General features: G+C 31.4%; 1 protein-coding gene across 6 annotated transcripts in view; it reads right to left on the bottom strand.

Annotated features, from left to right (window-relative positions):
* The window catches only part of LOC106471320 (eukaryotic translation initiation factor 4 gamma 2-like), a 71,536-nt gene that overhangs the window by 51,786 nt on the left and 12,071 nt on the right, over window positions 1-7,679 (bottom strand). For 5 of the 6 annotated variants that reach the window (XM_022399928.1, XM_022399930.1, XM_022399931.1 and 2 more), the window contains exon 3: window positions 3,353-3,487. The gene's annotated coding sequence lies outside the window, so the exon portion shown is untranslated. Of the gene's footprint in view, window positions 1-3,352; window positions 3,488-7,639; window positions 7,674-7,679 lie in introns of those variants that run through there. The other variant, XM_013931918.2, reaches the window with a different exon arrangement.

The raw sequence follows: 7,679 nt of genomic DNA, 5'->3' as shown, positions 1-7,679 counted from the left end.
AATACATTTGAAACGTTTTTTTCACTAAATCCTTATAGTTTATATGTTATTTTCTCTACCCTATCACAAAATGGGATCAGTCAATTTGACCGACCTCATAACCACCACCAAAAACAAATGAAGAATGTGCAGCTCATGTTACGCTATCGAATTACATTACCCACAAGCTGCTCGCACGAGTGCCTCGTTAAATATTTTAATTATATTATTATTATTATTTTACTTAATCTAGTCTTAAATAACTTAAAAAAAGATCTCTATTTTTAATTTTAATTACTTTTAGAATAATAAATAAAGAATAAATATGAAAAACAAGAAACAGAGTACTTGTCCAATCTTCTTTTTTTTTGCCTTCGATTGTCAAAGAGAGTTAAACCTGATTTTTCATAGTAATTATAGTAAAGCACTTAATTTTTATTTCATTAAATAATGCACCAATGAATATAGAACAATAACATTCAAAAAGTAAACAAATTCATTTACCTCTCAACATTTTACTGGCTTTCTAACTATGCGACAATAGCCATTACAAATTCATCCAAGCTAGTCGTTAACTTTCCCACGTTAACAACAGTACTTTTATGAAATTCTCTTCTAGTTACTGAGATAGTATTTGTGCTCTAACATGTATATTTGAAAGCAGCATGAATTATTTTGTGGAAAACCAAAACAGTGCAAAAAAAAAAGCAGTCTCATTGAAGAATGTACTTGTGTACAGACATGCCTATTTGCTTTGATGAGTCATAAATTTGTTTTTAGGTATTATCATTATATATTTTTAACAAAACTAGGGAAAAGAAATATCAATTTTTACTGGTAAAAAACAACTTATACTTATATAGAAGGTCTTAGAGATTGTGTAAATAAGAAAACATTAAAGACAAAAAGAATTTTCATTGGTATGAAAACCTTTTACTCGCAATGACTGTAAAGATTTAAAAAATTCACAGGCAAATTTTTAGCAAAACACTATCTTCAAATTATTTGTGTATAAAAGACGTTTAATGTTTACTTAAAGCTTTACAATGTTAGTGGTGATACACCTAGTAAAACTGCAGTTATATATATAGACTTTTATGGTTACATGGTTATTACAAAGTCAGTTAAAATTACCAAGTCCATATATATATATATATATATATACACATACAATTAACACAGAGCAATAGTCATATTTTCTTGAATATCTCAAAATTTACTTGATAACTGATAGCAATCAGAAAATAAATAGTACTATTTTTCACTTCAAATGCTACTGAACAATGATTAGTTAAACAATTGAATTCTTTGCTTTTATTATCTACAGCATAATACTAAAAAAAAAACAGATGTTAAGACTAGTTTCATTTTCAAGGTACCGAAATATAATTTTCAACGTGAACAACATGTTGAGCGTATGACAAGGTCAGAGAATCTTAGGGTTCAATTACAGCAGTTCCATAACATAGAATTACTTGCCAGAGGGAAGGCAGCCAGTCAACAGCATATGCTACCACAAGGGCTTTGTTTTGCTCTTATGAACCAAACAGAAATGACCATCACTTTTGTAAAACACCCACAAATGAAAGCACGGAGCATGTTTAGCTTGAACCCTAAATCGTTAAACGGCCTGACACGCTATCCAATAGGCCAGATCAGCTCAGCCCTTTGTTTATAAAATCTAATGTATCACTATTATTATGTTCTGGACACACTCACATAATTTTACCTTATGCATCCAGGCAGAATTAATTTTACTGAGCTTGCAACCACACATGGATGTACTAGTGTGTCTTCACAAAATATGGCAAGTTTTTAGTAAACATTACAAGTATACTTGTAATACTTTAGAATCTATAATTAAGCTGCAATCAGATTACAAGTTATCTTTTATTAGCAATTAGTATCATCCTACACACTTGTATCTTTAAACTCTATCCAGTCCAATCCTATGTCACATGTTTAAAAAAGAAATCTGTCTGATCTTTCACCTTAAATCATTTACAAAATAAAACTTTTGACAGAATTTTTCTGAATTAAAATGCTGTTTTCCAGTATCATTAAATTATGAGGTTACAAGACTCACAGCATGTTACATCACTGCCTGGCTACATGCTACATACCATCCCCATTGAAACACTTGAGATGAAACTACAAAATCTATTATTGTTTCCTTTTCGGTTCTTGTTTGACTTTACTAACAAAAAGATATCACGACAGGTGGTCGGAAATGCAGTAACATTAATTTTCACAGATTTCCCACAAAAAGTGAACAGTTGCTTAAAACACGGTTTTATAGATGAAATAGATCATACAAAGTTAATCCATTTCATAAAAACAGTCATATGTGTTTGGACCACTTTGGTAGTGATGATTTTAACAGACTTAAAAGCTTAACTATTTTGCTGCAAAAGCAAACTGAGATTAAAGCCAAGTACCATTCATTCTCTCCGATTACTCCTATATCAAGTACAAGGAATGCAACTAATAATGAAGCACTGCTGAGTGATGTGTAGCTGGAGTGAAAATACAACCTAAGAAAAAGAAGACTTCCTAGTGCGTGCAACTTGCCTGGATTTTCTGATCAGCATAATTATTGACAAAATTGATATTATAATGTGTGCAGGATACTTTTGTAGTATGAAATTAATTTAATCATAATACAGTATTTTACCATTGACATATATACAGAGTTGCCACTATGAGCACCACACGTCTGTCCAAGGTTACACTACACTCATGTAAAGATGCCAGGCAGTCATGTCATTTCTATCAGCTAATATGGTTTGAACTAGCCTTGCAATATATTAGTCTTAAGCATCATTATGATATTTTCAGAGGAGAAGAGGATAATTTCTAAAAATCAATAACACATTTAAGCCTAAGTAAGCTGCGAGTCAGTAGTAGGTCCATAGAAAGGTTCATGTCCGAATGTAGAAACAAATTAGCAAATTAAAGATGCTACAAGTATATTTAGCAGCTTATGAAGTTCTCGATTTAATGTTCATGACCATCAAAATGCAAGAGGCTGGAAATGTAGGTCATTCACACCTAACAAGCACACAAAACCAATATTATTCTATACAGCTAAAATAGTTAAAAGAAATGAATCTAGGACTAATAGGCCTATATTAACATGGTATGAAAAAACTTCTATGTAATCTCAAAATTGTCAAATCATTGAGTAACATGAAGCATCAGTCTACAGTAATTTAAACATCACAAATAAGAAAATTCTAGTTGTTTTAAAACAAGTTAAGTAATTAACCTATTGGCTGCTACGTTACCCTGATGTAAGATAAGTTTAACAAGCAAATACATTTTTCAACATATCTTCTAATCCGATAAAAAAATACAAAAATGTTGCAATTACCCACGAACTCTACGAAAAACGAGGTCATTTCTTTCTTCAGGGGTGATTGCATCTCGTTTAATGCTGCTTGGAGGTACCCATCGGCGAATGGCACAGGCGCCTACGCTTGTGGTTGATGGACGGGGGGGTTCGTCCCTGTAAATGACAAGACTTTTCTTATAAATTTCAAGTAAGCCAAAAAAGGCATATTGAATGTCTTTACATTTTATTGGCCAATGGCCTCAACCTGTTTTAAAAACTAGGCAGTGGGTTATCTAAATACCATCACTGTGGAACAAAGGACTAAAAGTTTGTATTAATAGTACAACTGATTCACCATTGCAAGTTGTTGATGATCTCTGAACAAGTTACAAATACACATAAACACACACCTATCTTGAAGTTCAACTTGTTGAGTGGAACCAAATGTACATCTTTTAATGTTTTGACAGTTTAGATGCAATTAACCAAATAAAATTAAGTTGAACATCTACATCTACTTAAACAAGTGTGATAGCAGTAGCAGAAAAACAAACCAAAACTTCAATTAACAAAAAGTGTCAAATTTAAAACACAAAACATTTTGAAAGCCCAAGGTTTATCTTTAGATTTATAAACCAGTCTTAAGTCCTGACTGAGGCAATATAACATATTTCACAGTTCAAAAACCTTACTATGGCTCTGTGACTTTAGCAAGCCTTTCCCAACTGCCAACATATGACAATTTGGTGTGTGGTCAGATTATTAAAATCACCCAATATTTTTTTAGATTAATATGTTAAAATGAAAGACAAAAATTGATTCTTGTTCTAACAGATGAATAATTTTCATGTTAATATCAAAAAATTAAGACATTATGCCATTAACCCAACCTATTAAATATACATAATAATATATAAACATCTATATATATAAAATAAGCAATGCCACTTGCTGAATTTCATTTCTGCCATAAATTCTGGCCTAAATTACAGGCCCTGAAATGACTTTTTTATATTTATGCTACACAATCCACATCCCAAACTCTAAATACAACATACCATCAAATTTCTCTAAATGTTGAGAAATGTGATATCACTCAGGTACAGAACAAGTACATATCACTATATCTAACAGTGCTAGAAGAGGTTTTTAGGGGAATATCAAAAAGAAAATGTTTCATTAATTATGACTAAACTATATCAATAGGTTCATAATTGTAAAATTGAGTAAGATAACAGAGAAGATGTGTTTCTGCTGTTAACCCTATCACACTTACAAACTAACTTACTTGCATGATATTCATAAAACGTGGTGATATACAAAAAAAATCTAAATCTGAAACCTCATAATTCCTGAATGGTGTCCTTAGTTGTTTACCTGTGATTTCAAGTGATTCAAGTCCCAATGCCAAATGAACAGCTTCCTTTGAATACATACACCTACTTTGTTTTAGCCTAATTAACACACTCATCATCTGCTATGACATGTTCATCTCATTCTTCCTCCTCACACTGCTCCTTAATTTTGATTTATAAACTTCTTTTTCACATGACACCCTCAACCCTTTTTTTACAAAGGTACTCATGGTAACTGTTATGGTATTCTATAGGAAGGTTTCTTAATATTAGTCGAGCTGGGCCTTAAATGTACAGCAAGATGAATAGCTGTTTTTTCCCTACTCTACTCATTCACTTTGGGAACTATTTCAGTGTACTGATATACCTACCATGGTACACCTTAATTAGATGATGTTGAACTGGCCTACTATATTCTGTATCTTGATGAAGTGGTGCAGCTGGATTAGTTGAAGAAAGGCTTGTAATAGTAAGTAGTAATAGATATATGTATGGGTTCTTCTATCCCATACTGCATAATTAATGGCTTGTGAGAGTGGAATTCTTGAGAGATGTTGGTTTGACCCTTGCATTTGTCAACTTATTTTCTAAATATCTTATCTAAATATGTCTTGAACATTTCATGTAGTTTCTTCAATAATGGTGTTATAATTCTTCTATACTTCCCTTTTTCATGTTCTTTTGTACTTTGATTTTGTTGCTGTAACATTTTCTCTATATTTTTTACGGCTTTTTCCTTCTTGTTTTCAATCAAATTGATATTTATTCCCAATTATTGTCTAAATCCCATATTTCATTCTTGCAATTTCTCTCTATTTCCTGTCTCTTCTTGATATTCTTTCAACTCTTTTTTTCATGCTTGATCTAATTTTAATTTTCTGCCTCACTTTTTTTTAGTCTCTTTTAGTCTCAATTTTCTTTTTCTTTCTTCTTGATCATCATTCCACAGCTTCGTCATTTACAGTTCTTCAAACACATCTTGAAGTTTAATGTTATGAATGGATGGGTTCTTTTGGATTATTTGGTAATAAAATAATGCACGGTCTAAAAAAGTATTCTATTTCTTCTATTACACCTTTAATTAAAGTTTACTGATAGACCCAAGTTCTAGTAAACATTAAAACAAGAAATTTCACTTACTTGCTCATTCTCTCTCGAATCTCTTATTACTATGTTGCAAACATAAACTCAGTACTTAGAAAACTAACAAAACACAATCAAATATTAACTTCAGACTCAGTGTAACTTACTAACAGACACTAAAGTCAATCTACTCAAGCACTTTCTATATGGCTCAAACTGTTTCTTGAACTTTCATATAGGTCTCGTCATTATGTCACGGCCATCATGTGACATCAAAGCTTCATCTGGTCAAAAAAAGGAAAAACTAACAGCCTATAACACTACACTGAACAATGTAGTGGGGTTTTATTTATCAGTTTATGTAATTGCTTCCGCAAGCAAAGACATGTACTAAAATAAAATCTTAAACAAACAAATGAACATAAAACAAATACAAAGTTTTTGTGTATTTAAAACATAACTTTTAGATAAATAATAACAATAATAAAAAAAGTTTTGCATATTTTATTTACATTTACAGGTAACAATACAATTTATTCAACTGATGCAAATTCTGCACTGAAATCAGTCTAAATATAGCTTCATAAGGTATCTGTTGACTTCAGTGGGACAACAAAGCAAAATTATGAAAAGGTCGAGTACATTCTGAACTTTACTTGTCCCACAGGATAAGAAGATTCATAAATATTTTTTGCAGTCTGTAAAACCATGAATTATTTTCACTATGTAAAAATTATATATATTATAGGCATCAACAAAGCCTTCATCATTACTGGTGACAATCTGATTTTCCACTAAGTTTTAAGACGTATTATTACCTAGATAATGATATCTAAAGAGCAAATATATGACTTCAATTATGTCTGTACAAAAATGGCAGACATAACCGGTATACTTTTATGTCATTTTGCCAGACCCATCATATATCCCTGATTGAAATCCTCCAATGCTAGCCACAATATCACAAAAATGTTTAGTAGCATACTGAACTTTTCCTTCTAGTGAACATGAATTATGACTTATATTAGTGGTTTCCCAATGTTTTTCACTAACGACACCCTAATCAAACTTACTCTGATTTGCTCAACACCCCTGCCACCACATACAGTATATTTTTTTATGTTTTCTATTATTATTCATTTAATGAAACTCTTGCAACACCCTAGTGACTTGCCATGACACACAGTTTGGAAACCACCGACTTACACAATATTATTACCCTTACCAAAAAACACTGTCATTCTAATTTGTAGGGTTTATAATAATTAATACAGATGATCTTGTTGTAGTATTTTAGCTTTAGGACGTACATGAACCTATTACAAGAAAAGAGAGTAATTTCGAATCCCTAATCATGTAGTAAACAAAATCATACTGCAATATTCTACTCTAAATAATACACTAAAGATTAAAATGAGTCAGTCAGTCTAATAACTAATTATCTTCATAAGATAGCACTAGCACAATACATTTAGAGTAACATTCAACACCCTAAAGTGGTAATTTATGATAAACTGTAATGAAGAATGCCAAGTTCAATACAAAGCAGCATTAGAAACAATGTGTAGCAAAACATAATATGAAACCTAGAACATGGTGGATATTGAAATATTCTTCATAAGTACTCTGGAACCAAATTCAATGCAGGCTTCAACCGAAACAATTAGTGCATTTACCAAAAGGTTAATTTTTGATACTTATTTGTGGACAAGTCTATAATCATTAATCATGGTATAAAGATTAATGTTCCACAGTCAACATTATACATAATATTTATGGTATGAAGACAGTCACATCCGTTTTCACTTACATAAGGATGTCCACAACCATTTTTTAAATAAGCACTTTTACCAAAAAGCATAATTTTGTCAAAGTTGAACTATCTTACCTTCCTCCCGAGCACTGAGATGCACCCCCTGGCCCTCTAT

The sequence above is a fragment of the Limulus polyphemus genome, unplaced genomic scaffold (assembly GCF_000517525.1).
Source record: "Limulus polyphemus unplaced genomic scaffold, Limulus_polyphemus-2.1.2 Scaffold4540, whole genome shotgun sequence".
Taxonomy (NCBI): domain Eukaryota; kingdom Metazoa; phylum Arthropoda; class Merostomata; order Xiphosura; family Limulidae; genus Limulus; species Limulus polyphemus.
The sequence above is the reverse complement of the archived record's forward strand: the minus strand, read 5'-3'. Positions and strand labels throughout refer to the sequence as shown.